This window comes from Desmodus rotundus, chromosome 1 (genome assembly GCF_022682495.2).
Source record: "Desmodus rotundus isolate HL8 chromosome 1, HLdesRot8A.1, whole genome shotgun sequence".
In the NCBI taxonomy this organism is placed as follows: domain Eukaryota; kingdom Metazoa; phylum Chordata; class Mammalia; order Chiroptera; family Phyllostomidae; genus Desmodus; species Desmodus rotundus.
In genome coordinates this window covers 46,439,766-46,467,178 of record NC_071387.1, presented here as the reverse complement: position 1 = coordinate 46,467,178, position 27,413 = coordinate 46,439,766, and the positions used below count along the sequence as shown (strand labels likewise).

The following is a 27,413-nucleotide window of genomic DNA, read 5'->3' as shown; positions in this document are numbered from 1 at the left end:
CATACACTTGCCCCGTAGGCCATAATGATAAGCTCCATCACCCAGCCCCTCCAACCCAACACAGAGAGGGCTTACTGCTGATGCTGTGCCATGCATATCGGCCCCAGCATACTGAACACCTAAAGAAAATGCAGTGATGTTGCTCACGTAAGTTCTTTTAAATCCTGCCTACACTTGTTATGAGAACATATGTTTTAATGGAAAATCCAGGCTTGTAAGAATAGTCAGGAAGCTGGCATGGTCTCATCAAGTATTTTTCTTCTTTGATCAAGGATATAATTCTTAAAACAGTATCCAACCTACAGTTCTGACAAGTTACAATCTTTTTACAAGAGTTTCAGTACAACTATCCAAAATCTTTTATTGAGATCTCAGTGGGTCTTTATAGCACGGTGACTCATGTGCTCATCATGGCAAAAAGTAAAACACGCCAGGAAGAGAGGTGTTCACGGGTTATCAGGGACATAAATGACAGATGTTTATAACCACTAGTAATTATGATCTAATAAAATGTTAACCAACTCCTAACGGCCTTGAACTTTTTCAGTGAAAGGTTCCAAATTCCAATTTCCTTTTTTAGGAGAAAAACAACAGAGAATAACAGCAAGGTGATTTTCAGGTTTGGGGTTTTTTGAGGGGCTGGGAGGTAGGGTGTTTCATTTAGTTTTTTAGATTCCGCTTATGTCTGCAGTTACAGAAAAACAATGTGCTCAATACCTCAATCATACAAAACTGTTCAGTAAGGAATGAACTTAAAAAGTTGGCTTTTAGGCCCTTTAATTTGTCAAATTATCAAATAAATATTTAAATGTGATCAATATTCTCATGAAGATTGTGATTTTATACTATGTATTTAAATACATACTATAAAAATTTTCAGAAACATGCTGAATCGAAGAGTTGTCAGGGGGGAATCCTTTTACATTTAGTTTGAGGAATATATTTTATTACATATTTTATTCCCAGAGCATACTGGATAAAATACATTTTTCTACAACCACTGTGAAGAAATTCAGCATAAATGCTAGGTCTAAACCTATAACTATTTGAAAATAGAAAATAGATAAGTGGTGGGGGGAATGAAGTTCAATGTTGTTCAGAGATGGGCTTTGTTTTGGGTAGGCTCAGTCCCAAAGAACTGAATACCCTGTGATCTCCAGATAGGAGAGATGCTTTCCCATTGGTGCACACAACACATTCTCCATTATCGGCTACCCTGCTTTCCTACTTATCTTAGCCCTTCTGTCCTTTGCTTCCCACTCTCAAAATCAGGATGAGTCACTATCACCTGCAACTGTCTGGCACATTCCCAAGAAACAAGACGCTCTGCACAGTTGGTTTCCTTACAATGATTCTGGGTCACTTTTACTAAGCTGATCATACCCAGGCCGATGTTCAGAGGTGGAAGGGGAATGCACCAACCTTTCATTATAAACTTCTCTCGACGAAGTGAAAGGATAAGGGACTGAGAAACTTTCGTTCCATTCCCCTACCTTCTTTCTCCACTTCGTTGACTTAGACACATAAGACGAATGGTATTCCCCAAAGTTAAACTGCTATTATATATGAACACCAATATTTACCAGAATTCTAGTTTGGTACCGTGTATTTTTCTCACTACCTCCTCCCTCAAAAGGAAACAACTCTCCCAATATATACTAACTCTGTTTAAATATCATATAGAAGAATAAGAAATATTTCAAACACGGAGTCCTAAAATGACTAAATTTACTAAAAAAAAAATTTTGGGGGGCCACTTAAGCATTTGAGCTGGAATAAATAGGTGAGCTAGAATAAGTATTATTTAAAGTTAGAAGATACTTGTTTTTTCCTGCTTAGAAATTCACTTTTCAGTTAAGCTATATTGTACTCTTTGCTAGAAAACTATTGTCATGGAATAGTAAATCCCTGGAAAACAAAAATTAACTAAAAAGTCTAAGAGTTTGCTTTTATTGAAAACAACAAGACAAATGCTTATGGATCTGTATTGAAGGAATTCAGATTGGCAAGTTAGCTACAACCATGAAAGTGGATATATCCTCAGCAAATGACATTGGAATCTCCTGTTAAAATATGGAGCCCTCAAAACAAAGAATCTTTATAACATCTAATGCCCAAAGTAAACCAAGTGAATGTTTTCCTGTTTTTTAAGTTAGATAAGTGATCTTTTAAGAAATATTTTTAATTCACTTATTTCTCTCATTTATCCCAGGGACATCAGGCAGATGTCTAATTTTTCTGCCACCAAGTAACTCATTAATCCTGTCTTTTTTTCAAGTCTGTTAAGCATGTCCTTGAAAGCAATGCTAGACCCTAAAGCCAAGATGTCTGATAGAGCAAAAAGGTGGGAGAACATTATCATGGGCAACAAAAGAGAAGCAGAAGTGGGAAAATACAGATCTACACACCAACGGTGTGACAAGCTACAGAAAGGATGACAGTGAAGAATATCCAACACTCTCTGCCCCATCAAAAATAAAAAAATTTAAAAAGTTAAGTATGTAGGCCTCTGGGTGGACGAACTAAATAAAGGCAAACAAAACTGGGGGAAGACTGTTTCTCAGGAGGACAACTGGAGAAATCAGAGGGTCACGTCACCTACCAGTCTCCTGCTTTTCCCTTCTTTCCTTTTTCCGCTTATTATTCCTCAGATTCCTTTTTCTCCTTAATTCTTCCCTTTGAAAAGCTGTTCTGTTTTCTGTTCTCCCTCCCAATTCTCCTGAGACCATCCCCCTTCGCCCTTGTGCCCCACCGGCTGGGAGGACACAGCAGAAAGGCTCCCAACCTGCTGACAGTGACGGATGGCTGTGCAGAGGCGCACAATGGCAGGCACAGGCACGTCATCAGCCTTGCAGCTGGCCCTTGAAAGAAAGAACCAAAACCAAAGTCTGACCTGACGGAGGCCGATTTAATTAAGGTTATAGCAAAGGGCAGAGCTGCCTGTGTGCTGAATTCTCTGTCAAGCACCGGGGACAAAGCTTTAAAATACTCCTCAAGAAGAAAGATCCAGGGAAGTTATGTTGGTAGAATGTTAAAAGGTGTTGGGGGCGGGGGGAGGGGGGCATAGAGATGTGTTTGCTAAATAGGCACAGATGTACCAAAAGTTCACGATCTAGTGATATACAAACATCAAAATGCAGTGACAATAGGAACCGTATAATGAGTATGTTTTGACAGGCCTTTCAAACTAAGAAATATTCCAGATGAATAATGAGATGTGCAGACTGAAGAGATCCAGAGCTACTCAATCCAGGATCAAAGCAAAGTGTCTATTAATGGCAGGGCCAGGACCAGAACTCAAGTGTACTATTTCTCGTGTCTACAACAAAGCCTATTTTAAATACAGTCCTAACCACTGAGGGTGAAGCTTTGCCAAGAGGAGAACACATTCGAGTCTGAGTGTCCATGAGACAAAGACTCTGCTATATGATGGGGACCTAGTGATGCAAAAAATCTATGCATGGTCTCTCCCTTCAGGGAGCTCAAAGGCCAGGGTTGAGGGGGTCAGGAGATGACCCGAGTAAACACGTAATTGCCATGCATGCCGGGGCAAAGAGACTGGGCTGATGAGTCTAAAAAGCTGATCGTCTGAGTTGATTAAATCCCTATGAATGGAACAGAGTTTACAGTTTTAAGAGCCCTGGCAAACTTACTTCCCCAAATATATATAATCAGACTACTCCTAATAGTTTCTTTACTTTGTGTGTGTGAACTAAAACCCACCACTGAACTCGGCCACTAAAATGACAAGACTGTCCAGCAGTGACCATTATGGGGGGAAACAACAGCCTCATGCCGTCTTTTGTAGGCTCTGGAAGGCAGAGTCACCTGCAAATGAGTTCCAGGCCAAAACACAGTCAGCCACAGTCCCTGTCCTCCTGGGTCGTGTGAAACCTAGGCCTACCAAAGGAACCATACTATACCTCCTCCACAGTCCCCTCGATGTTCCTCAAAATTCAAGAGTGCCAGAGAGAAAAAAGGAAGGACCCCCAGTGAATGGGCAATTCTCAGCACTAGAGCGATGGCAGGACTCTGCATGGCTGAACAGGGAGAGAATAGTCAGCAGGGCATGTAAAAAGGAGCTGCGTGATGAGCTCAAGTGCCGCAAGCACAAGCAGGGAGCAAGAAGACTTTGAGGTTAAAGCCAAGCTCAGATGACAGTAACCAGGCAGCTGGGGAAAGTTACCCACGAGCTGACCATACATTGTGAAGGCTGGCCACATGGTAAGAACAGGCAGTGTCTAAATCAGTTCAGGCTCTTGGAAAAGCAGCAATTACATTCAGCAAAAAAGGTTATTAATTATGCTGAAAAGACAATTCACCTCCCACTTGACCTTTCAGCTATTCCTTCATACAAAGCCTACTTCCTACCCGACAGCGAGCTTCTCAACATGGCTAGAACTTTGCTTCTGTCTGAGGATGCCAAGGATGACTGGGGAAGGGCTATCATGAAACAGCTATTAAACAATTAAAGCCACATATTTTGCATTAATGAAGTATAATAGTTTTTAAATCCTCACATAAAGTTTACTTTTTATACTGGTGGCACTGATGGCATTAAAAAACTATGTTGTGTGTGTGTTTCTTTGTACCACGATAAGAAAACCAAACAATAACTCATTTTTCTCATTCTTTCTGAAACAGAAATCAGGCATTTGCCCTTGTGCTGAACTTAAGCTTTCCAATCCCTATAATGTTATTAATTAGTTTTCCAACCTCATTGGAAGTAAAGAAACGATTCACCCTTCAGGGAAGTGAGTCACTATTACTGGAGGCCATTATGACAACAGAAAGCTTATCGTCTCCAAGTACAACCCAATAATGGGGCAAGAGCCCCAAATCAATAACAACTTGACTCTGGAGGAACTTGGTAATCACATATAACCGGGACATCTCGTTCGTGGTAGATATTCACATGTTTTAAATACTCACATGTTTTAAAGTACATCAAACTCAGAGTCAACAAGGACAATTCTTTCCTCAGTGAATTGCCCTAAGTTGCAACCCTTTCAGGAAACAATAGCGTCCCATTGCATTTCTGTGCAGCGAAAAGCCATTTTTTAAAAACATATTAAAGCTAAGACTACCACAGCTCTCCTGGGCAAACTTTTCACAATATAAAACCCCATCAAATGTTGCCCGGTTTTTATTTCTTGTCCAAACTAAGATAGAGCCCTGATAAAACAAATGTAAAATGTTTATCACTTGTCATCATGTTATGAAAACAAATGTCTTGTTACAAATCTGGCTGAAAGGTTAGCATAATAAAACACTTTCCAAGCAGATGTGCCCACTAGATCAGAGGACTGATTTGTTTGGAGACAGCAATTTTGTGTTTTAGGTCATACATAGCTTTTGGGTCTGTTCCACTTTTTAAAAAACAGACATTTTAATAAAGACCCTATGCCTCCTTCATCTTTGTATTATTCACAACAACCAGGACACTGCCTTGAGCATCTCAGGAATGCAATAAAATATTTGCTAAACACAGTTCCTGACAACCAGCATTAAAGGCTTCCTAAAGCAAGTGCAGGGAAAAGAAAAGGGTGCAAACATCGTTATGTGCGTCTACCCGATGATTCACAACACAAATCTGAATAACGTTTCCAGGAACTCGGGTTTTTTTTCTTTTTAAAAAGTTCGCTTCTACAATATTTGAAATATCTTTACTATATATAGAAAATGCAAGTTTACATTGGGGTCTTATTTGACAAAAATTTATTGCAAGTAACATCATCCCTTTATGTGCACATATCATGTGTAAATTCTCCCAAACAAAAAAGTTAGAGTGTGTGCCTTAAACTTGGGTGCAATGAATTTCTAAGCCCAAATGCAAATTATATCACCTTAAAACATTAAAATAACTAAATTGCTAACAAAACCAAACAGTAACAAATTAGAGTACATTGAAGGAAAAAAATGCTAACTGGAAATAGGGACAAAGGAGTTCTTGTCCCTACTCAGCCATTAATTTACGATGACCTTACCTAATTAGTTTGCCTCTCTGGGTCTCAACTTCCTCATTTTACTATTATTTTTAAGGCCCTTTAAAACTACATGCTAAGATTCAGCATGTGTAGCACGACTTGAAAACTGATTTCCATTCACACTGCCCTCCTCCCCAGAAAAGTCACATTGAATATGACAATTTTAAACATCTGAGTATGGATTTCTATCAAAGGCTATTCATGAAAATGTCAGATGAGCTTCAGTCCATTTCAAGCCAAGAAATAAGGGAAGTATGTAAAATAAGTAGTGCTTAAAGAGTCAAGTTTCACCTAGACAGCAGCTGCTGTTGCGGAGAGAACAGCATTTCTTTCGGCATAGTTGAAAATTACAAATGGAGGAAACTAGTTAAACTAAAGTGATTTTATCAATTTATTTTTCAGTTAGATACAATGGAGATACAATTTTGTTGGTTTCAGGTGTATGACATCGTGATTAGACATTTAGAGACCTAATGAAGTGATCGCCCCAAAAAGTCTAGTACCCATCTAGCAAGGAAGATTCTATGGTCGCAACGATGCAGGTGCACAGCTTTCTCTTCCTTTTTTATATTCACCTTTTTAGGATAGAGGGAGGCTATGAAGTCACAGAACAGACCCAGACAAGCTCCTCTCAACTGATGTACTACACTACACAGCCCATCCTTCCAAGCAGTGCTCCAAGCCAAATGCAAGGAAAAGATTTCCAGTGGCCGGGAAGCCTAAACAAGTGATGAACGCCATATGGCAAGAGCTGACCTCAAGTCTGAAGACTTGCACTATTCAAACAAAACAGAAATCTGTGACTGACATCCATCAGACTAAATTAGGACTTGTATTTATTTATAGCTTTAAAAAGAACCTATTTTAAAAGTACCTTTTGATACCAAAAGATACTAGCTTGTATGGTACTTTATCATATACACAGCAGGTTAAATCTGAGTTCATCCTCAAAGAATTCCACTAAGTATGCTAAACTAATTTTAGAGATGAAGAAGCAAAGTGTGAAAAATTGTGGGATTTGCCCAATAACAAATGGTTTGCAATTGTCAGAGCCTTGTTTTAAACTCAGTTCTTATTTCAAGTCTTCTAATCTTTACATTTCAAAATGGTACTTTTGATGAGTTTTCGGTCCCTACTATTTTGTCTGATTTAGGAAATTTTATTTTTCACTAAATTCCCCCCCCAAAAACCTCTGGTCCTCCTTTGGGTTCTCAAAGCATTCTACGCATAATACTCTGAACACACGCTTACTGGGCCTTCTTGTTGTTCATTGCCTTTTCTCCTCGGCTAGACTCATTTCTTCAACAGCAGAGACTGTCTCATCTGCCTTTACAGATGGAAGCCACCACACATTACCACGGCTCCCTGCCACCTCCCGAGCTTCGACCACTCCATCCAACTCCCTCTCTCAAACAACAAGAACACTCCACAGAGCTGGCAGGTGTTCAGTTTGCTTCTACAGTGCCTGACACACAATAGGTGATGAATAATTGTTAGTTAAATGGATGGTGGGTGGAAGGGTACATGATGCAATATTCATATTTTACAGAACTTTACAAGCTACACATTTACATACAGCATCCCAAGTGAGCCTCAAACTGTGAATTTGACAGTGATCATTTAAACTTTCTTTAGTGGCCCTGGCCAGGTAGCTCAGTTGGTTAGAGTCATCTCATATGCCAAGACTGCGGGTTCAGTCCCCAGTCAGGGCGCATACAAGAAGCAACCGATGAATGCACAAGTAAGTGGAATAACAAATCGCTCTCTCTCTCTATCTCTTATTCTATTAATAAATAAAAATATATTTTTTAAAATTTTCTTTAGTGTCGTTCATCACATCATCATTCTCAATTTCAGAAACTTGCCCAGAGGTGCCTAGCTAGTAAGCAGCATTTCAACTTCAGTCTGGCCCACAACTACTTGACTCTCTTGCTTTTTTTTCTCTTCTATATCCAAGGTAGCTGCTCAAGAATAGGCTTGATTAGGCTCTATCAGAACACGAATAAGGTGTTGTCCCATTCTGGTTTCCAGTTGTGAAACTGGAGACTGCAGAAAATCTGTGGGTTACAGCCCAGATCAAAAAGGGAGGCTTTACTCAATTAGCTGTCACAAGGGAAGTCGTGTAAGATTCATTGATTCAACTTCCCTGTCCCCCACACACAGTGACTAGTCCTCCACTTGCTCACTCAGGCACAGGCTGCTAAAGTAGAACAAGTGATGACTCAGAATTCACTTCCAACCTCAATTAGCTGAGCCTGTAAACACACATTCATCAGATAAAAAACATTAGGGGGGCTGACTTGAAAGCCAGAAGACTGACTTCCCAGTTTCACTCCCAAACACTGATCCTGTAGAGCAGATACACAGAAAGCTGAGGGAAGTGATTTTAACATAAAGCCCCAAAAGGTGCTACACTCAATGTTTACTAAGCAGAGGAAGCACCTACAGCACTTTCTTCAGCTTGGCCCATAAATGCAAACTCAAAAGAGCCCTTTCAATAGCCAATCAAAGGCACACAACCAGAGTATGATGCCCAGACCCACTTGGAAAGCAGCAAGCTTCCTTCAAGGGTCAAAGAAACAGTAACAGCTCCATTCTAGCCAACCAAATAACCTTACGGCTGAATAGTTTAACTGTGTTTTTAACACAGAGCTATTTCCAACAGGTATGCCTGGCTGTCCGGAAGATTCAGGCCCTCCCTCAGGTCAGGTGAAACCTTCCTCCAACCCCCTTCCTCTAAGTCCTTCTCACTTTGTTCTGGTAAGAGCTCAGGAAGACAGCTACGCAGACTCTACACGTGCAATTATGCAACATCACACCGTCACACCCAAGCAAGAAGGGTGAACACAGGCCATTGAGTGGCTCCTATGCTTAATGAAAGCTCTTAACATTAAGTGCTCTATTCCTAATCCCCACTGCTGATGAAAGGAGACATGTATCAAAGCCAGTTTCCTTAACCTTACGTAGATAATTGAAGTGAGCGATTTCTGCTCCACAGCCAGGTCTGGCGACACACATCAACCCTCAGCAGAGAGCATCAAGAGATGTCAGGTCCTAGGTTTTACCACAAGGGATGTAGCAACTAGCACTAACTGCAGCATTCTGGGACCCTCAGGGCCCCTCCCCTCACTTTGCCAAGACCTCACAATTCTGCATTAGGAAGCTGGGGCTGGTGTCCAGTGCTAAGCTGCACACGATTTTAAAGCCTCGCTTTACTTTAGCAGGAAGAGAGGTGGGGGCGAGGGCCCACCAACCCCAGGGACCAGTAAAAAGACAAAGATCACCCCAAAGGCATACGCGCGCGCGGACTGAAGGCGAGACTCTGCAACACACATTCCATCAACCTTTCATTGTAGGCGGCTTCCTGTGGGGTTTATTCCCCCACGCCAGCCCTCTCCAGAAAGTTTGAGGCTGTTCACACAGACTTTCAAAGGTCCATTGTTTCCTTCCCCTTAAACGTAATGAAAAGAGAGAGAGAGAGAAAAAAAGAAATCACAGACCAAAGGTTCCCAAAGACCCTTTCTTTTGGTGAGGATATACTCAGGGGCAGTCTCGTTACTCCTAATCCAAAGAGGGGAAAGGAGGTGCGCGGCGATAAGGGGGGAAGGGTGGTGCGCGGGTGTGGGGGGAGCGGGTGGATGTCTTCCATTTCAGCAGAAATGCCCAAATGCCCGACCGCCGGGAGCAGGGAAGGTGCGGGGGTGTGGAGAGGGGACCCTGGTCCGGGTTTTCACAGTGGCCCCCAGGGGGCAGCAAGGGAGGCGGGGAGGAGGGCGGGTGGCCCCAACTCTTCTTACCTTTCCCCCTCCCGCTTAGCGTTGGCTAATTCAGGTGCCTACACAGCGGTCCAAAGAGACCGAGCCGAGCTCTTGGCGTCCACGGCCTCGGGTCTCCTCTCCATGGCCAGGGCGTCCCTTGAGCCCCGGCGCCTTCAGCCGCCGCCGCTGCTTTTATGCAACCGGCAGCCGCAGCCTGGAGGTGAAACCGTCCTCCCTGGAGTGACGCGGCCTTCTCTCCGCCTCCTCCTCCCCCTCTTCCAGTCGCGAGCCTCCGGAGCAGGGGCCTCGGCTCGCGGTACACGGGAGCAGCTGCACGGCTTTCCTGCTCCTTCCCCTTCGGGAGGAAGAGGAGGAGAATCGCAGCCCCGGCGGAGCGGGCCGGAGCGTCCCCGGGACAATGGGGAGGAGGCGGCAGCACCCGGCGGAGCGCGTTCCCGGGAGTCGCGCTGGTCCCTGGTCGGCGGGCGCCGCGGCTGGCTAAGGTAACGTTCAGCCTCTGCCAGCCAGACCAGCAAACCGGCTCTCCTGGGCCGAGGGTTGCTGATCCGGCGGGCGGGCAGGCAGGACAGAGGAGGTGGAGGGGGAGGAGGAGCCTGAGGCCGGAGGAGGCGGTGGCCGTTCAGAACTCCTCCCGCCACACCGGCTCTGCGCGAGCTGCGGGCTACGGCGCGCAGAGCCCGTGGCTGCGGCGCCCGGGGACCTCTCTCCCGCTGGGGCAGGCTTCCCAACCAGCGCCCGGAGCTGCAGCTGCGAGCTCCTACCCTGCAGTGCCGCTCGCCCGGCATGGCCGAACCTGACCCAGCGCTCCCAGCACCTCCCTGCTGAGCTTGATTCTGCACCGCATCACCTTCAGCTGAGCCTGACTCTGCGCTCCCATTACTTCCCAGCTGAGCCTGACACCGCGCCCGCATCACCCCACGGCTGAGCTGGACACCGCACCTTCATCGCTCCCGGCTGAGCCTAACTCTGCGCCCCATCATCCCCAAAAGGACTTCCACGAGTCCCGCACAGTTCCAGTTCGTCCGGCCACAGCATCACGGCCGCCCCCACCTGGCCAACCAAGGACGCTGGGTTCTTGTCCCGTTCGGAAGAACTAGCCAGCTCCCCGGTCAGGACAGCTCCTCGGACAGCTCTGACAGCACACTGCTCTCCTGTCAGAATAAATACACCTACGTCTCCCCACGCCCCCTGCCCGCGCCACTCAGGAATGGCTGCCGCTTGCAAGGGTGGCGCTGAAAGCCCCTCCCCGGCCCACCCCAGTGTCTGAGTACCTCTGTGAGGACGCACCCACCGGCGTTGGGGTAGCGCAGCTCACCACCGCGCCCCTCGAGATCTGCTCTTAGGAAGGAAAAGCTGGGCTCCAGCGGAGGGCGCGGTCCGAGTTTGATCAGTCAGACCCACGAGCCGCAGCAGGATTGCCAAATCCCGGCCGTCATCACCCTTTATTTAATTCGGAATTGGGACTTTTCCCGCTAGGGAACTCTTTCAGTAAGTACTGTACAGATAAGAGTGTTCCGTTTTCAGAATGGCTTTTTTTTTTTTTTTCCTTTTAATACTCAGTCATGTAACCATGACACACCCAGCAGGCGACAAGGGGAATTTCTTATTTCAGGCGTTTTGGTTCAGGACTTTGTAGGAATTAATGTTCCTAAATCTTAGCTGATGATAACAGTTCCCTCGAGGATTTAGAAAATGTTGGATTCCCAGACCTCGCACCTACTGAATCAGAAGGGCCTGGAATACATAAGTTTGAGAAACAGTGCTAAAGAGCATCCTCGAATTAAAGCCCTGGAAAGGTACCTGCAACATAGCAACACGGTTCAGTGGTAAGACCTTAAAGAAACACCCGAATTTGGGAGCCACTGTGCCTTCTGAAAGAGGGAGCACAGTTCTTTTAAAATAAGGAAGATGGCTTTCAATGACAAAGTGGTAGGCACGATTTCAGTGGTTCAAGGGTGAAATGTTTAGGAACATGACTTATAAAGAACAGGGTAAGGCTCTGACCCGCGTGGCTCAGTTGGTTTAGCCTTGGTCCCGAGTTCGATTGCGGTCTGAGCACATGCCTGGGTTGCAGGTCCAGGAGGGCGTGTGGGAGAGGCAAATGATTGACATTTTTCTCTATCTAAATAAATAAATACATAAAGTCTTTAAAATTAAAAAAAATCAGAACTGGAATTGTGTCATCCCATATGGTACGGCTGAAAAATAACCTCCCCCCTCCCCCAAGAGATTATATCCTAATCCTAGGACCTGGAAATAGTTCCTTATATGGAAACTGGATTTAACTAAGGAACATTATTTGGGGAGATTATCCTGGGTTATCGGGATGAGCCCTGGCAGCAATCTCGTGTATCCTTATAAAAGGACGGCAGCGAGGAGATTGACACACGCAGATAAGGCAAGGTGACCATGGCAGCAGAGATCGGAGGCGATGCAGCCACAAGTCGAGAGATGCCAGCAGCCACCAGAAGCTGGAAGAGAGGCCAGAGAGAACAGCTCTGTTGACAACTTGATTTCAGCTTAGTGAAACTGACTTCAGACTTCGGACCCGAGAGAATAAATACCTATTTTTTTGTGTTACAGCAACCACAGGAAACAAATACACCCCGTGGCCTGTGTAGTGCCGAATTCACATTAAAATATCCATTTTATGAATCTTTATTAAGTGCCAGGCACTTTGCTTGGAGTTGGGATGTTATCTAATTCTCTCAAAAACTATCATTCCAATTTTAGAGACAAGGATTCTGGGACTCCAAAAGTTTAAGGATCCTAAGCACCTGGCAAAGGGCAAGGACACACCTGATTATGGCATTGCTTGTCTATCAGCCAGGGGCAAAACAGTTAGTTGTACAGTCCTTAGTTCATCCTAGCTTGTTGCCTGCATTGGTGGCCAGATCTGGTTCATGCCTGGGGCACATAAAATTATATTTTTTTTAAAAAAGTTTAAGGATCCTGCCTAAAGTCACACAGCGAGAGCCTATTGGAATCATGTCAGCCCCTCAAACATTAAAAATAATAATTTAAAGTTCACATGCATTCTTTTAATAAAAATTTTGGTTTTAAAGGGTTCTTGCTTCCATATCCTATATCATCGAAACCAAGGGAAATGGGTGTTGATAGTGGGAGGGGCTATTCATGGGGGAAGGTGACAGGGTATATGGGCAAAATCTCTGTACCTTCTGCTCACTCTTGTGAACCTAAAACTGCTCTAAGTAGAATATAGTAACAAGAAAAAAAACTGAATGAATCTTGGTGTAGCTTACCTTTGAGAATTTTATAAACTTTTGTTCTTAGATATTTATCAGGAACATAAAAAAATCAAGAAAAATTATGTGAAAGGAGGTTACAGAGAAGATAGAGTGAAGTGAGAGGCCAAAGATTTCTCTGGTCCGTGGAATTAATGTCACCAATTGGGTTCCCAGGAAAGCAGGCTCTGAGACCCAGTGGCAGAATGTCCATTAAGTAGACACCTGAGGAGGGAGGGACAGGAAGCAGGATGGGGCAGAGGGAGACCTTGAGCTGCAGTGTGGATACAACAAAGGCGCTGGAGCCAGCACGGTCCTTCAGAATGATTGGGCCTACATGGCTGACCTTTCATAGACCATCCCGAATCAGTCATTGGGAAATGGCATGACCTGGGGCTAGGAAACTCAGCAGCTGAAGTGGTCCCTAAGAGCAGTCAGCACTGTCAGCTGGGCAGCATGTCCCTCCTTGAAGGCAGATCTGGTCAGCACATCTCCATGTCGTCCACTGACACAGTAGGTGACACTGTCACTGTTGTGCTGTCCTCTGCATTAGAGCAGAGAAGCCCCAGGGTGAGTAGGATATTTACCTGATTTTTTTTCCAGGTGGTGGCAGTGCTCAGTCTCGAGGCAGAAGAACATACTGGCTCAGGGTTGACGCCCTTGGGTCAGATTGCCTAGGTTACAACTAGGATCCATAGCTCACTAGCTATAGAACTTCAGAGAAGGTACCCAGCCCTGGCTGGTGTGGCTCAGTGGATTGAGCACTGCCCTGCAAACCAAAAGGTCAATGGTTTGATTCCCAGTTAGGGCACATGTCTGAGTTGCAGTCCAGGTCTCCGCTAGGGGGCCACTGAGAGGCAGCCACACATTGATGTTTCCCTCCCTTCTCTAAAAATAAAATTTTAAAAATCTTAAATTAAAAAAAATGCCTAACGTCTCTCTGGCTCAGTTTCTTCACTTTAATATGGGAATTATGACAGTACCAAGCCCATGTAGTCATTATGAGAATTAAATATGGCAATGCTGTAAGGAGCTTAGCTACACGCCCCACAAGTGCGGAGCAGACTACGTTACGGGTGCCTCTGGTCACTCTTCCTTAGTCCTCCGTGACTGGCTAAATCGGAGTTGTATCAGGTTGCACTCACGGTGACTTTTTCAGTGGAGACAGGAAACCCAGTGCTCTTGGGATCTAGATTGGAGGTGAAGGCCGTGAGAGAAACATGCAGTGAGCATCACCTAAAGGAAATGGAAGTAAGAAACAGCAGCCTCACTCCAAACATGTCTTACTCTTTCAGACCTGTCTGGTTCTCTGTGTGCTTCCCTTTCCCCATCTCTGAAATGCCAGTTCTCCCTTCCACAACCCGGCTGGCCCAACCCTGCACCATGCTTGCCGGTGTCCTTTTCATCTCCTGAGAACTATATTAAATGTCACCCCGTACACATTCTAGGGTCATTCTGGGCCTCCCCTCAGCCCGATGGCCCTGTACACACATCCACTACAACTGTTCCACATCGTGCGATGATTATTAAACAGGTCTTACCCCAGCCATTCCCATCCTGCCCACCTCCTCACAGCTGGTAAAGCGGGCACCTGAAGACTAAGAAATTCAAGATGGAACCTCGCTCGTGGCTAAATCCTCACTTTGCAGAGTGACACTCCTTGCTCAGTGGATGACAAAGGAGCACGCAGAGACTTCAGGAGAAGGGGAGAGGAGCAAATGCCAAGATTTGGAAAGAGTTTGTGCACCTCTGTGTTCAGCACTTTAGTACCTTTGCTTGCTTGAATTTTCTAGCTCAAACCCTTTTAAGACAAAACCTCACTTGACCATCACCCACTCCTTCCCTTCCTGTTTTCCCTCAGGCTGTAGGATTCACTGATTCCTACTGTTGTTGCATTCCATGAGGGTCTGAACAGATCGTTTTTGAATCCTGTTTTCCTGTTCATATTTGCTCCCTGTTACACTGAGTGGATGGATGTGGAAATGATTTTCCAGGTGACTAATACTTCACTAGGAAGGTGTTAATATGCTGTTTGCCATCCTCACTTTTATTAAAAGACTTGGAAGAATGTTTACCCCATTGGCCTAGCGCAGTAACATCAGGAATGTTGGTGTGACCGTCCGCTGCAGTGGTTCAGCTGAGTATCCACAAAACCATCTCTTTCTTTATGTCCTCCTAACAAACTAGCCTCATTCTCACACTTTATCTGCTTCTTAGGAAGACTGCGTATTTCCAGTTAAACTCTCCGGGTACTGGCTTTAAAGCATGATGCAAGCATTTCTCATATAACTAAAACTCTGACCCAGTCATTTCAAAGAGAGGGAAAATATTATTTAATTATCTTAGGCCTCTAAATTCCATTAGGTAAATAGGAATTAAACTTCTTCCCTTTTACTCATTTGAAAACATGACCTTTTTCTCAGAAAAAAAGTGATTCCTGATTCCCATCTGACATCTTCACAAACCCTCTTAAGTTAAATACCCTTAGTATTTTTCTATTTTAAAGACCCAAACAGGCATCTTTACAGAAGTCATTTTAAAGCTTGCTGCTGCCACCCAAACCCAAGAACCAGAAGGGACATATCCCCAGTTGTCTCTTCTCACAGGTGAGGACACTGTCCTTGAGAAGGGAAATGAGTAGCCTGAGGTCACTCAGCTAGAACAAAGTTGCTACTATTTTGGATTAAGATTTGCTTTTATGATGCCAGAGATGCATACAGTGTTGCCACTACTACCTTATGTTTGCTGCACAACATATATAAGCTGAAGAAATACAGGTGAGAAATGCAGCATCTCTTCATTATATTCACATGTAAATGTGTACTAAAAATAGTAAATTTGTATAAAAATTGAGGAAGTTGGTTATGTATGTAGATTTTAATTTAAAATAACACCATTATCCTGAAGTCATCCTTTATCTCCTGGGATTTATCCCTTCTTCATTGTTCCTCTTTTCTGGTCAACCAACAAAGAAGCGTAAATCCACTTGACCTTGAAAGAGTAAGAAATCTGTACCCTCCTCAAAGGAACACAATTAGAAAGGAAAGGCAAGATTAAGAGTACCTTATCTGCATAAAGTCATAGCTATCAAATTTCCCCAAAATATATAAAAGCTTTCTGCATTTTTCATAGTTATCTAAATTTAAAAAACAAGAAAGAAGTAATATATCCCTGCAGTATCAGGGCCGTACTGAAAAGGTCTCCAGGGAACCTGAGATCACCACTGATTCAAAAATCCAGTTAACTTGTCAGACGTTACCACCAGTCCATCTCAATTCCACAAATTTCCTTCTACATTCATCTGTTAAAAAAAATATGTATATATATTAGACTATTTTGGCTTTTTTTCTTTTTTAAGATTTTACTTATTTATTTTTAGAGGGGAAGTGAGGGAGAAAAAGAGGGAAAGGAGCATCAAGGTGTGGTTGCCTTTCGTGCACCCTCTACTGGGGATCTACCTGGCTTGAAACCCAGGAATGTGCCCTGACTGGGAATGGAACCAGCAACCCCTTGTTCTACAGGCCGGCACTCAATTCACTGAGCCACACCAGCCAGGGCTATTTTGAAAGACAATCAAAATTACTTGAAATACTAACAAAAGTCATCAAATGTTCCCCAAGTTTCCAAGAGTACAATGAAAAAATGCTAAAAATGGAAAGAGTAGAAAAATCTGATTTTATGTTCTTTTTGGATGTAAGAATTTACCACACTTTTAAACTAAGGCATTATTTTGAGAAAAATCACTATTAAGGAGGTGAAGGGGGAAAAATTGAGACAACTATCATAAAATTTTTTTTAAGAATTGCTAACAATGACTCATTTTACTTTTGCTATTTTTAAAAAAAGTAATATTAGCCCTGGCTGGTGTGGCTCAGTGGATTGAGTGCTGGCCTGTGAGCCCAAAGGTCACAGGTTCAATTCCTAGTCAGGGCACATGCCTGGGTTGCAGGCGAGATCCCTAGTTAGGGGTTTGCAAGAGGTAACCAATCGATGTATCTCTCACACATTGATGTTCCTCTCCCTTTCTTTCTCCCTCTCTTTCCCCCTCTCTAAAAATAAATAAATAAAATCTTTTTTAAAATGTAATATTAAAAAAAAAAAGAAAACCACTGTTAAAATGTACAAGGAGCTTGAAAACCAAAGGAGGAGTTTCAACCCTTCCAGTGGACACATCAAAACGAGTCTTTTTGTAAATCAGCCTAACACAGCTTAGAAAACTCTGAACTGTTACTTATTCGACAAACACTTCCTGTTGCTCTGCGTGCCAAACACCGATAGATTCTGGAGCCGAATGAGACAGCAAAGCCAATGTACTTCAGTAGGCATTCCTCTTTCTAAGAGAAGACACTGACAAACAGATTAGCAAGTGATAATGCGAATTGTGATAAATTCTGTAAAGGAGATATATAAAATAATGTATACAATAATGCATAGAAGTGACACTCATGACCCGCAATGAATCACACCTCTCAGTATCGATGTTCTTGTGAGGCCCCCTCCCACATTCACTCAGGACTTCGCTGTATGACTTGCTTCGGCCCATGCAACCATGGCGCTGGTGTAAGCAGAGGCTTCAAAGCGCTTGCACGAGTGGTTGTTGCCACCTGTTGGCGCTGGGGTGGGGGAAAGGGTGTGCTGTATAATGTTGTCCGAGGACACAGAGGAAGTGATAGCTAAGCTAAAACCTAAAGGATGTCAACCCCAAGAACAGAAATTTGAGAATAAAGATAAGTTACCATGGAAAAAAGATAAGTTACCATGGTCAAAGCAGGTTAAGCCCTGAGGACTGGGCAGTCCAGGCTTGGAATACTGTGGACTCAGGAGAGCCAATGGCAAACATTTTGCATGATTTTGCTTGAACTGGTCTTACCCAGATGCCAAATAAATCAAAAAGAAAAAGTCATAAGGGTCCAAGAATTTTCTGGACAGATTCCTCACTTTACACAGAAATGTAGAAAAATTGCTTAGCTGAGCCCTGGCCAGGTATCTCAGTTTGCTGGAGCATCATCCCAGTTCACCAAGGTCGCAGGTTAGATCTTTGCTCAGGGCACATGCAGGAATCAGCTAGTGAGTGCGTGGGTGGGTGGAACAATGGGTGGATGTTTTTTTCTCTCTCTCAAAATCAATAAATTTAAACAAATTAAAAACATTTAAAAAGGAAAAGAAAAAAATTGCTTAGCTGAAAATATGCAACAGTTTTAAGAAGGCCAATCAGCTTTCACTTTTGTGTCCTTGGAAGACCTGAGTTGCCATGTAAAAAAATCTGGTTACCCTGCTGGAAAACCACATGAAGACAGTGTTGTGCCTTTACTTTCATCTTCTGAGATCAGACGAGATCGGGCGTGTTCAGGGTGGTATGGCCGTAGACTTGACTTTTTTCTTATACAGAGAGACCGTGTCTGGGAAAAGAGGACTGGAGATATCATAGACAGAAAATCCAGCCGTCTCAGTACCCCAGCTAAGTTCAGCCTCATATGCCCCACCAAATAAATGGAGCTATGAGAGTGACTACTGGCAAGAATAACGGAGGAACTGCCCAGCCGGACCCAATCCAGATCTTAGAATCATGTGCAAATGAGATAGTTGTTATTTCAAGCCACTAAGATTAGGATACATGTTATGCACCAATAAGAAACTTCAACAAGTGGTTCTTGACTGGAGACAATTTTGTCCCCCAGGGTATATTGAGCAATGTCTAGAAGCCACTTTGGTTGTCCAGCTGTGGGTATGGGTACTGCTGGCGTCAGGTGGATAGATGTCAGGTGTGCTGCTAAACGTCCTGCAATGCACAGGACAAAGAAGTGTCTGACCCAAAATGTCACTGTTGCCCAGGATGAGAAACTCTGACCTAAACGAAGGGTTTATGCATTTATGATTTTTGATACATAAACGCCAAATAGTCTTTCATAAAGGCTATGCCAATGTATTTTACCAAGAGCAACATATAAGAATATCTATTTTCTGACCGCCTCACCAACAAACTTTGTGACCATAGATATAAATACACACAGAAAGATATGTACCTACCTTTGCCATAGAAAAAACATAGTAACTTTATCATATATTTCTCTAATAATAATTGAGGATGAGTGTCTTTTCACATATTTCTGTACTGTGTTGTTGCTCTTATTCTCATTGATTTGTAAAAGCTCTATATGTATTAAAGAAATTATCCCCTTGTTTGTGATTTAAGCTGCAACTGTGATTTCCCAGGTCAGCAGACTGATTAGAGAGGTAAATAGCTAGAAACCAAACTGTACCAAGAAAACCACACTTAAGTGAAAAAATATGTTGGTAAGTTGAATCAGTCTCAGAAACTAACAAATGATGTGTTGAGGAAAGAAAACGGACATTTGCTGCCAAGAACCACACAAGCCAAACACCACGTGTGAGTAGGGAGCGGAGCAGAATGGGCTGGGTGCTGTAATCGGCAAAGAAAGGAGCCCCCTTTGAGGCTGGACTGTGGCCCCGAGAGACTAAATTTCAAATGGAAGGCAATTATTTAAATCAGTAGATGATGCCACAGATCAAACCAGCCTCCAAGTTCAGCCTCTAAGTTCCCATTTACCTTCTAAAGCATTTCACTCTTGTCTCTCTCTTAGACCCTCCTAATATAAAAATGGCTACCAACCAAGGCACATAAGCCTAGCCAAGTAGCTCAGTTGGTTAGAGCATCATCCTAATGTGCCAGGGTTTCAGGTTTGACCCCTGGTCAGGGCAGATGCAGGAGTCAACAGATGAATGAATGAATGGATAGAGCAACCAGCTGATCTTTCCTTCTTTCTCACTCTCTTTCTTTCTAAAATCAATTAAAAAAATTTTTTAAAGACCCATAAACAAGGATTCTGGAGCCATACCATTTTAGATCAAGTCTCAGCTCTACCACTTACTAGCTGTGTGACTTTGGGCAAGTTACTTAAGCTTTCTATGCCTCTGTTTTGCTATCCATAAAAAAGGGATTCTCATAGTACCCACAACACAGAGCTTTTATGACAGAGCTTAAATGAGTTAAATGTGAAGCAATTAGAAGAGTACCCGGTACATATATGCATACAGTTAAAGTTACTTAATGTTATTAATGAACATATTTATTCTAGTTCAGACAAGTAACACAATAATTCAAATTTTCAGTCACCTGTTGGGTATCTTCATTTCACAGATAAGGAAACAGACTCAGAGAAAATAAATAAGACCTACTTTTTTTCCATCACCTTTAGGTCATCTGCCAACATTAACTAAAATACTATCTTTACAAGGAAAGCCCAGAGAAAAAAATTCTTAGTCTTGCAGGCAATTGGAAAACCATCTTCAAGCCTATAAAGAGTCACTGTGAAGATAAGAAATTAATCTTATTCTGTTTCTCCAGAGGGCAGGAATGGTATCAATAGGCAGAAAAATCAAGGGATGCAGAATTTGGTTGTCCTGTGAAGAACCTACTGTTTTTACTTTCCAACGTATCCCCAGGCTCAGTGCTTGGCAACAGCTCTCAGCTCTCAATAAATATTTGTTGAATAAATGAATGAATAAATAAAGTAAATAATAAGAGCTATCGAAAACGGAACAGGCTGCCTCAGGCGTGCAGCGTCCTGGCTGTGTAAGAAGAGGCCGCAGCTAAATGTCTGATGGGCGGGTAGAACATGTGCCTATTGACGTTTAACTTTCCTATGTGAGTCTGTGGAAGAAGAATGACCCTAGCAAAAACGCAGTGAGGGCGGTTCCTTTCAAACCCACTGAGGGACTGAATACTGACTAACAGGTCCTGTGCTACAGGAGAATGGAACTCCCGAAGGGACTTGTCAAATGCTTCTGTGCCTGTTGAGCCACTATTTCTCTGGGACACAGCTGTCCAGAGGCAAGACTACTCGACTGATGCTTCACACAGGACAATTCAAGTGAAGGAGAATGTCGCAAACAGCCTACCTCAGCAAGGAGAAAAATGTTAAGAAGAGGGAAAAGATGATTCTAAAGGACAGGCAGCATATAAAGCATTAATAGAAATTAACAATAATAATTCCTATCATTTGAGAACTTACATGCCAACCACTGTGAAAACCAAAGTTTCAATGGGAAAAATGACAGTTATTTTCCAATTTTTGAAGATATTGGATCGAACAACAATAAAAAATGATTAAAGAATCAAACAACAATTTAAAAATGATTAAAAAAAGAAGATATTGGAGCCTAAGAGGCCCAAGTTTAAATTCTGACTCAACCATTTAATCGTTGTTTGACTCTGGGCAGGTTTCCCAAATCCTCTGTGCTTCAGCTCTCCAGACGTACATGTAGACATACAGATGAACCCTGCTGATCCTTACAACACCCCTGTGACGAAGATATATTATCATACACATTTTCCAGATGAGGGACCTGAGAGCGGCTAAGTGAATAGTGTGGGACTATGCAGTTAGTGGGTGCAATGTGAACGCAGGAAGTCTTGCTGTTAACCACTTCACTAACTGCCTACAAGCAATAGTGTGAAGGGCATATTTTTTACTGGGTGGGTGCTGGCCGCAATGACCTGAACCTAAAGCACTAGACTGCCCACACCTGGTGCAGCCAAAGGTGCAGCATCTCCCAAGCTGGGGGAAAGCAGCAGAGAAAACCTGGCATTCCAAGCAGGATAGCGAACCAAGAACGTTTCCTAAAGCCAGACCCTAGGTGTCACCAGTGTGACAGGACGACCAGTAACCCGTTCATCCTTCTGCACTTTCATTCACACAGGAAATAAACACTGTCGCCAGCACAGTGCCTCAGGGGTGTGCTGCGGGGCGCTGACGCACGCAGGGCGGAAAGGGAGTGGGTGGGAGAACCCGGCTGTTTGTGCTAACAGGTTACAGCTGGTCCTGCCGCTCTGCCTGCTGCATCTCTCTTCCGTGCCCCAGGCCACGTCTGGCAGCTGCTTATTCAAGGCTCAGGTTGTTCGCAGGGGCTGCCGGGAACCCACACTACATATTTGAAACTTTGGTGTTACAAGTTACTACCTTAGAGGGGGTGGGAGATAGGTAGTAAAGGGTAAAAAGAGGTTCAGATATATGGTGACAAAAGGTTTGACTTTGGGTGGTGGGCACACACTGCAATATGCAGATGATGTATCATAGAAATGTACACTTGAAACCTACATAATTTTATTAACCCATGTCACCCCAATACATTTAATTTTAAAAAGTTACTACTGTGGGTTTAGTTTTGGGGTTTGGGTTTTGAGGAGAAAGGGGAACAAGGGGATTAATAGGTCATAACAGGATTTTCTTCCTTTGCTCCCCTCTGCCTTTAGCAGCATTTAGATCTTACGCTAACTCTCAAGTGTAAAAGTCATTCTGCTGGAGGAAATAACAAAAAGAACGCTGACTTACACGTGCATGCAAGTGAACAAGATGCTTTTACAAACCTGTCTTGTTTGATCCTCATGACACGCCTACGGATAGACAGGACAAGAATTAAAATTCCCGTATGGCCCTGGTCAGTGGGGCTCAGTGGATGGAGTGCCCGCCTAAGAACCAAAGGCTTGCGGGTTTGATTCCCAGTCAGGGACAGGCCTGGGTTGCAGGCCAGGTCCCCAGTAGGGGGCGTGGGAGAGACAACCACACGTTGATGTTTTCCTCTCTTTCTCCTTCCCTTCCCCTCACTAAAAATAAATAAATAAAATCTTTTCAAAATAAAATAAAATTCCCATTATGTTGACGAGAAAAGTAAGGTTCAAGAATGTGATAAATACTATTCAAAACAGTATCCTGTTTTTCTCCAAGAAATAAAAACATCCCCAGTTTTTAAATTAAATACTTTTGTGTGACTAGCCCATATTATATATAAAGACTCAGCCTTAGTCACCTCCCCCACCACCCAAGCCCAACACACACATACACGCAGAGATTATATTTGCTGGTCACAAGAGGAAAAAAGTTATAGCCAAGAACAAGGAGGGAGAGAGTTCTGGATCAAAAGAAATTTAAAATACACAATAACCAAGTGCAATGTGTGGTCCTTGACTGAATTCTGATTTGAATGCATCAGTGAAAGACACATTTAGGATCAAACTAGAAAATTTGAATATGGACTAGGAATTAGGTGACATTAGGGAATTATTGTTAGTCATGTTAGGTATGATAATGCTGTTGCAGTTATAAAGAAGAATGTTCTGCCCTGGCTGGTGTGGGTCAGTGGATTGAGTGCAGGCCTGTAAACCAAAGGGTGACCAGTTCGATTCCAGTCAGGACACCTGCCTGGGTTGCGGACTAGGTCCCCAGTTGGGGGCATGCAAGAGACAACTATACGTTGACGTTTCTCTCCCTTTCTTTCTCCCTCCCTCCCCCTCTCTCTAAAAATAAAATAAAATCTTTTTGAAAAAATGTTCTTATTTTTAGAGCTTCCGCGGAAGAATTAGGGGTGAAATGTCATGCCATCTTTAAAATACATTAAAAAATAATGCAGCGTGTGACAATATTCTTCCTTTTACATTTGAATATCTTTGTCTTTTTAAATTCTTTGTATTTTAACCTTTTCCTGAACTCCCTTTCAGTGTGGAGAAAACTTGGTGTGAGACATAACTGGAGGAGAAGTCCTGATCTCACATTTGACTGGAATTAGACAACTTAAAAGTGTTTTGATCACACCCCACCCACACCAGATTACAAACCGGGACCCAATTCACAGACTGTGAAAGGTTCCTCAGGAAAGAAAAGAAAATGGTGGTTTGGGGTTGGATTGGGTTTTTGGGGGGTTTTTTTGTTTGTTTTTGTCTTTTGTTTGTTGCTTGTCATTTGAAATCATTTCAAACTTACAGGCGTTGCTCTGAGAATAGTATGAGAACTCTTGTGTAGTCTTCACCCAGATCCACAATTGCCTACACTTTGCCGCATTTGCTTACCTCTCTCTATCTCTTTATCTACACAGTAATGTGTGTTTTTCTGAACCATATGAAAATATGGTTCAGCAGGTGACGTTCCCTTTCACCCCTAAATACTTCAGGGTGTATCTCACTGGAATAGGGACTGTTTTTACATAAAAAGGTAATGATCAAAATCAGAATTTTTAGCAGACACTGTCTATATTGAAACTTTGCCAACTGGTCCAAACATCTCTCCAATCCCTAAGTCAGGACCCAACCTAGAGTCATTCCTTGAATTTGGCTATCATGTCTCTCCAGTCCCTCCTACTCTGGAGCGGCCCTTTAGTCTCTCTTTCATGAACAGTGGAGGGCACAGGCCAACTGTTTTGTATAATCTCCTTTAATTTCGGCAGAAAAACTAATGACTTTTAGAACTATAATTCCAGGGATTTTATCCATTCAGCCTCTCTCTTCTCTCCAAGAAGAGCTAGAATTATTTACAAAAAAAGAAAAAAATATGACTGTTAAGTCTTGAAAGTACATATATAAAACATTATTCTCAAGAAGAGAGGGATAGAGAGGATCCACTGGTGAATAAAATTAGTTTTACAAATTCACACGACAATATCAGGTTTTAGCTAGGCAAAAAGGTAACAGGTGATTATAATAACTTAGCATTAAAATGTATTACTAAGTGAATCTCTAATGATCTGTAAAAGTCTGGGCTTCTTTTCTTTTTACTTGTTTATTTAACTTTTCAAAGTAACATAAATATTTCCTTATCTGAGATGTGTAAGATATGTTTACACAAAAGCAAGAAAATAAAATTACAATGTAAGATTTGCTCCAGGATTTGGATGCTTAAAGAAAAGGAACCTTAGAGATCATTCAATTCCACTCCTTATTTTACAGAAAACAAAATTATGCCCAGACCATGGATGTTTGTACAAGGGTGTTCAACCGGCACTGTTTATAATAAAGATGAAAACAGAAATGACCTCAATGTCCATCAATGAGAGGTTTTTAAAAAATTGTTTTGTCAATACATTAGATTCTGCACAGTCATTAAATAATAATGCAAATGTATATTTTATGAAAGATGCTCATTATATATACAAAGTCTGTCCAGATGGTATCCAGCCATGTAATTATGGAAAATAGAGACATTTATTAAAGAAGACACAAAATACAAGAAACATTGTACATAGGACAATGACACCTCAGTCCCCTTCAAATTAGGCACCTTGGGACCTCACACAGTTCTCCCAATCTCCATCAGCTGCCGGGTCATATTTCCCTGAGTCTCATCAGTAGTGTGTAACCTCTTTCTTTTCTTTTTTTTTTTTTTAATTGTTGTTCAAGTACAGTTTTCTGCCTTTTTCCCCCACCCTTCTCCACCACCCCAGCCCTCCCACCTCCTTCCCCTGTTTCCACCTGCCCCTTGTTATTGTCCATGCGTCCTTTATAATTGTTCCTACAAACCCTTCTCCCTTTTCCCCCATTATCCCCCGCCCCTGGTGAAATCTCTCCCTTTTCAAAGGCGATTTTAGTTTTGGGAAAAGCCAGAAGTCACGGGGCACCAAGTCTGGGCTGTAGGGGGGCTGAGTCGCCTGGGTGGTTTGATGTTTCGCCAAAAAACTCTGCACAAGGTGTGATGCGTGAGCAGGCGTGTTGTCATGATGGAGCTGCCAATCACGTTTCCCATAGCTGCGGCCTTCTGGATCACCTGATAGTTTTGGTGGAGGAATGTTTCAAGCTTAATGCAAAATTTGATGCAGATTCATTGCTCTACTCACTCAGTCATTTTGAATGTAATAGCCACACAGTAACATGCTCATTCAGCAGCATCTGTTGTCCCCACTGACTAGTACAATGAAGTCGTCATTGTTCACACATGTGCCTTCCAGTCCACTCTCCATGGCTGCCAGGTTACACTGAAGTCTCATTATATTAATAATGGTTGGAGTTTCTCTGGAAAGACCTTGTATATATATGAAAGTAAACTCTAAAATATTATGTATAGTATAATCCCATTTTTACAAAAGTAATAGTGTAAAAGTGTGTGCAGGAGTTGGAAAAAGTCTGGAAATACACCAAAATATCACTAGTGATGGCCTTTAGGCAAGACTAGAATTGATTTCAACTGATTTTTTTAATCTTTTTTTAAGATTTTTATTTATTTATTTTTAGAGAGAGGAGGAAAGAAGGAGAAAGAGAGTCAGAGAAACATGATGTGTGAGAGAAACAGCAATCAGTTGCCTCTCTCATACCCTCAATTGGGGACCCGGCCCACAACCCATGTGCCCCGACTGGGAATTGAACCAGGGACCCCTTGGTTATCAGGCTAGCACACAATCCACTGAGCCACACCAGTTAGGTCTGATTTTTTTATTTTTAATAATGTGTGAATTTTTATATAAATGATTACTTCATTAAACAGAAAAAATAAAGTTTTTTATTGCAAGAAGCAAATATCTTCTTTTTGCTTTCATTTTCACTGGCGAATATTAACCACCCCAAAAGTGTTATAAAATTGTAACTACAGACATTATTCTTTTTTTTAAAGACTTTATTATTTATTTTTAGAGAGACGGGAAGGGAGGGAGAAAGAGAGGGAGAGAAACATCAAAGTGTGGTTGCCTCTCCTACACCCCCTATAGGGAACCTGGCCCACAACCCAGGCATGTGCCCTGAGTGGGAATCGAACCCCAGCACCCCTTTCGTTCACAGACTGGCGCTCAATCCACTGAGCCATACCAGCCAGGGCCAGACATTATTCTTAATGTCTCAGATCAGAATTACACTAAAGAGAGCCATGCCAACATTGTATTTTAAAGTGGAATCATGTCACTGGGGTTAGAATCTGAAGAGAAAACAAAATGTATTCACTCATTTAAGAACAACATACTGTGGGGCATTTTAGGGGTAGATGGGTAGAAGGAGGGATACATGGATGGGCGGATGGATGGGCAGACGGACAGACAAATGCACAGACAGGTGGATGGATAAACAGATAATGAACTTAAATATGTTATGAATGTGCATGCCATATCATTACATAAATGAACCAGAGGCGACTGGGAAGAGCAGTGGACTTCCAGATTAATCCTAGGTTTTCATCCCTTAGTATTTTACAGTTAACTTTCACAATGACCATCCTTTTAAATGTTGCTACAGCCTGTTAAGGAAGAGATGGGAGAACTTCAGACCTCTGCTATGCCTGAAACTTCTGCTCAGTCAATAGCCCTTTATTAACAACAAAGAGTGGCATGAATGAATGGTGATACCCCCCCACACCCCACTATTTGAGGAGTTGTTAAGTTCTGTAAGAGGTGTTGAGTCTCCTTTAAAATCCAGAAAAATGCACACACAATTTTGGCTCAAGTTCAGAAGATTCTTGAGTTGTCAGAGTCCCAACCATTAATTTCACGTAGGTTCCCCCACTCCCATGTTAAGAACTCTCAAGCTAAACTGTAGCAGGAGATGACTGGAGCTGGTAATAATAGGTAATAATAGACAGAAGTGACCATAATAGCTTTGGAGGTCAATCCCATGTATTTCTATTTGACATAGGGGA

At 42.7% G+C, this 27,413-nt stretch overlaps 1 protein-coding gene across 4 annotated transcripts in view; it reads right to left on the bottom strand.

The window, feature by feature from the left end:
* CEMIP2 (cell migration inducing hyaluronidase 2) overlaps window positions 1–10,891 on the bottom strand; it is a 73,112-nt gene extending 62,221 nt beyond the window's left edge. For 3 of the 4 annotated variants that reach the window (XM_024555444.4, XM_024555451.4, XM_045191336.3), the window contains exon 1: window positions 9,785–10,502. The gene's annotated coding sequence lies outside the window, so the exon portion shown is untranslated. Of the gene's footprint in view, window positions 1–9,784; window positions 10,503–10,816 lie in introns of those variants that run through there. The other variant, XM_045191331.2, reaches the window with a different exon arrangement.
* Between the last annotated feature and the right edge of the window lie 16,522 nt (window positions 10,892–27,413).